Here is a 4,701-nt window from a genome sequence, read left to right as displayed (position 1 = left end):
TCTCTCTCTCTCTCTCTCTCTCTCTCTCTCTCTCTCTTTCTCTGTCCTTTTTTAACAACCCAACCCATCACATTCTGAGTCAGAGTTGCTTTCTAATATTCTCCTCTCAGAGCCTCTCAATGTCTCTCTCAAGTTCTCCCCAATCCATAATTTTAGCCTCCCCATCCCAAAACACCCTACCACCATACCTTGGCACACACACATACTCAGATACACAATTGCACACAGAAACAAAAATACAAGCACATAACTGCACACACTAAAATACATAGACTCACAGGCAGCACACAAATGCACAACACACACACACACACACACACACACACACACACACACACACACACACACACACACACACACACACGCGCATACATAACAACATACACCTGCACAAAACAAACCAAAAATACCTGGACACAACTGCACATACTAAAGCACACTGACACACATATGTAAGTGTACACAAATACACACACGCACACACACACACACACACACACACACACACACACACACACACTCGTACAAACACACACCGACATACAAATACACACAAATATACAGGCACACACACATAGCTCACAAACACAAACACACGCACACACACAAACACACACACACACACACACACACACACACACACACACACGCGCGCGCGCGCGCGCGCGCGCGCAGCATCTATTAACTTTTTACTCATTGTGCGTGTACTGATAGTAGTATTCTAAAATTAAACAGTTCTTTCTTCACTTCAGCAAATGACCCGACTTCTATTCATTGTAAACGGGTGTATTTTCATCAAAAGCAAGGCAATTGAGCAATCTTCAAAATGATATATCAATAAGTCCATAAGTATGAGCTAATACTGCCTAGAGTATGATTACACCGCGTCGCGGCACATGTAAGTCAGACATTGTTTTGTCGGCTAAGTACCTCTACAAAGAGTCATTGTATGAGAGATTGATCTAGACCCGGGGGGAAGCAACGTTTTTGATGAGACAGGGCGTGGTCGTGAGCTTGGTCATTGTAAACGAACAATGACAATGAGACTTCATGGTGATATCAGGCGCTCGACAAAAAAATGAATTGGGTCGATCGAGAAGCTGCATTTTCCGCCTGTTGGGCAATGTTTAGTGGGTTTTATATTTGGCGATGGCGGGGTGGGGGGGGGTGAACACCTTTGATATCTATTTAACAACAGATTTCTGACTATAGTACTACTTTACTGAAAAACGCCGAGCAAGGCACTAAAAATGTAAATCTATGGTTTCTAAAGACACTCAAACTTTGAAAATGCCAAGTTTCAACGGCCGTGTACTCGCTAGTTCTAACGTTGACGGCCGGCGACCCTGATTTTCTTTAATCTAGAATTTTGAGTCTTTTTATTTGAGATATATGCGTATTTCTACACCATAATACTATAAAGACAAACGGGCTAACTTTAAGATTAAAACAACACCTCCATTATAAAAAAAATGACGCGCGCCTGATTCCACAGAGGAGTTACTCAAAGTCTCAGAGAGAAGAGACTGATGAACAGAAGACTGGAGCGTGGAGAGTTTAAAAAAAAAATATTATTATAGTTTTTAGTAAAATTTTACGGCGCTTGTAAATGCAAAAATTCATATGAGCGCCAAGGAGTTGGTGACAACAGAGAAGTCCAAGGGGGAATCAGGCTTATTCTGCTAAGCTCTCTAGCCTCAACAGCACAGAACCTGCTTCGACTATTAAGGCACCCCGGAAATAGCGGGTCACGAGAGAGTGACAAACATGCAAAAGAAGAAGAGGGAGAATGACGATAGTAAGGATAAGGTAAGAAAAAGCAGCAGTTCTCCCTGTGTTGTTCCGACACAGTATGAGCATGACATTGATAAATCAGCCCATTTACAGTTCTACTGTGTATAAGAACATTAATATCAGTTGCACTGCCCTGGAAATGGGTTTTGGGAGTTTGAGTAAAGAGAGGCACATAAGCATAATAATTGTCATTTAGAGCTGGAAAAAGTGAGACAGACAGTCATACAGAAACAACAGAGAGAAACTAAAGAATTATGAGCTACGAGTGGGGCACTCCAACACTCCCCAAACTTGGAAGATTTTCCACAGATAATCCGTAAGTGCCAATTTTCACCTGCATACATTGGCATGAGTAACGAGGAAAATACCCTTTGATAAATCTATTTTCAGTTTGGAAGCAAAAGAACTGAATAGCGAACCAAAGAGTAATCACCAATGTCTGTTTCCGATTTGGCACTTTATAAAGAATGCGCGGTAGCACTCGCTTGGCAAATACATTCCTAAATTTACTTTGGCATGGTAAATCACTCCTGGCGAATTTATCTGGGAGGAAAAGAGTTAATGTTATCTCAATGAGCACATTTATGCGTTTTATCACTGCTTTTTAACACGGTAAAACACTGAGAAAGGTGAGGGGAAAATACCACATAAATAACCCAACAATAACATCAACACAAACAAGACGACTTTCATGAAAAATGAGAATCCACGACCACTTTTTATGGGGTCGGCTGTTCTATTTTTACGTCTGGATCGGGAATCTATTGGCAGTCACAATTTTGAAAATGGAAATCTGTATTAGCGAGCGATTGGCAGACGTCAAGATTGTTGGAGACGGCCAGACGGTATTTTCATTGAAAAGTCTGCAGACGTCTCTCTGTTGTAGAGTGGCTCACGCTATGTGATCAAACAAACGAACAGACTGGCGGGCAAACTGGTGTAGATCTATACGTAAAGGTTTCGTTTAGAGGAATTATTATTATAGTTGGCAGTTGGTTACTTAAAGCAAGTGTATTCATGCATTTGTGTGTGTCAATGTGGGTATGTGAGTGGTTGTTCGTGTGTCATTCCCTCTCTTTCACTTTTACTCTTTCTCTCTCTCTCTTTTTCTCTCTCTCCCTCCTCTCTCTCTCTCTCTCTCTCTCTCTCTCTCTCTCTCTCTCTCTCTCTCTCTCTCTCTCTCTTTCTCTTTCTCCCTCTCTCTCCCCTCACTATCCCCTATTTACCTACTACCTTTCGGTTCGTCCCTCCCTCCCTCCTCTCTCTCTCTCTCTCTCTCTCTCTCTCTCTCTCTCTCTCTCTCTCTCTCTCTCTCTCTCTGTATATGTCGCTCTCTCTCTCCTTTGTATCTTTAACTCTCCCTATATCTCCACCCTTTTCTACATGCTACTTTAAGCAATGTATGCTCGAACTCGTGTATAGGATCAGCAGTGTTTCAGAGTGATCATAGAAATGTCTTCTATTGACATCGTATATAAAACATTTTCTTACAAGATTAAAGATACGTGGCTTGTGAAGAAAAATACACCCACTGTCGTAATAAACAACAAAACAAAAATAAACACAAAAAGTGCCTTTGAAAACATCAGATAATAAAATGAAATGAATCCTTATTTTCCAGATCTCGGCACATTGGTTTGATACAATCACCACATACATCAAACCTACCTATAGAGATACACATTATGTTGACAAAAAGATGGATTCTGAACGATTTGGGGCGTATGAAATTCTTGCAATAATCTTAAACTTTTCCACTTGTCTTTATTTTTGATAATGAAAATATCCACTTATCTTGAATAAAAATCGAAATACTTGCCCTTGAAAGAGTTGAAGGTCGTTTGTTGTCAGAGGTAAACATTAGCGAGAAAATGGCCGCCGCCCAAGTTTGGTGACTTACAAAACTTCAAATAATAATATTTAGCTTTTGCGTGTCTTTGATCGAAGGGTTTTTTTCTTATCTAAATTCACATAAAAATAATTTGGTTTTAATTGGACGTAAGAGGTGTTGACACGCCCCCCACCATTTTTTTTTCGCAATTTCCATCAGAAAAATAAAAATCTAATAATCGATACAAATTGCCCAGAAGGCGAACACCTGTTCGCTTTTTTAATTAATTTTTTTTATTTCATTATTTTCAAAGACGCCTGATTTCACCACGATGCCACACAAATACGCCAAGACAGGGTTCTCGAATAAACCTTGGTCTGAAACTGTCTTGCGCAATCATAATCAAACTTTAACCTTGAAATAAACCACTCAAAGTTCTCTTTTCTTATTTGTTATTTGTGAATTTTTAAATCTCTGAAATTTGGGAAAAATACAGTGATAGCAAGGATACTGCAGAAAACAACAGGTACGGGTCAGGGCCTATCACACAACAGTTTAGGGAGGCGAGAAAAATAAAGTGGGCAAGTCACTTTTAGTTGAATTTTCATTTATAGGAACGACAAGACACGCCAAGGGAGACTACGACAGCGGATCATTTGAACGAAATGACAATGTCTTCGCTATGGCCTCACCATAGTAACGTCGTAGTGAACCGTGTTTATGACAATCTTTCTTTTTTAAAAATTATTATTATCACTTTCCTTTTTTAAATTTTGAAACGACCTCTTGGTGGGTTTGACTCGCTACATTTTTTTTACTCCTTTCATAATTTGACACTAAGTCTTTATGTATAAAATGTCTCTTTGAACGGGCTTGCTTTAATTTTTTGTTTTGTTTGGTCTTTATTAACTTTTTTTTTTTTTCAGGCAAGGGGGTTGTTATTGATATCGTACTATATAATTTTGACTCGCTGAAATTCACCTACTTTCACATTATCATCATCATCATCATCATCATCATCATCATCATCATCATCATCATCATAATCATCATCATCATCATCATCATCATCATCA

This window comes from Aplysia californica, unplaced genomic scaffold (genome assembly GCF_000002075.1).
Source record: "Aplysia californica isolate F4 #8 unplaced genomic scaffold, AplCal3.0 scaffold01289, whole genome shotgun sequence".
Classification (NCBI taxonomy): domain Eukaryota; kingdom Metazoa; phylum Mollusca; class Gastropoda; order Aplysiida; family Aplysiidae; genus Aplysia; species Aplysia californica.
This window is presented reverse-complemented; position numbering follows the sequence as displayed.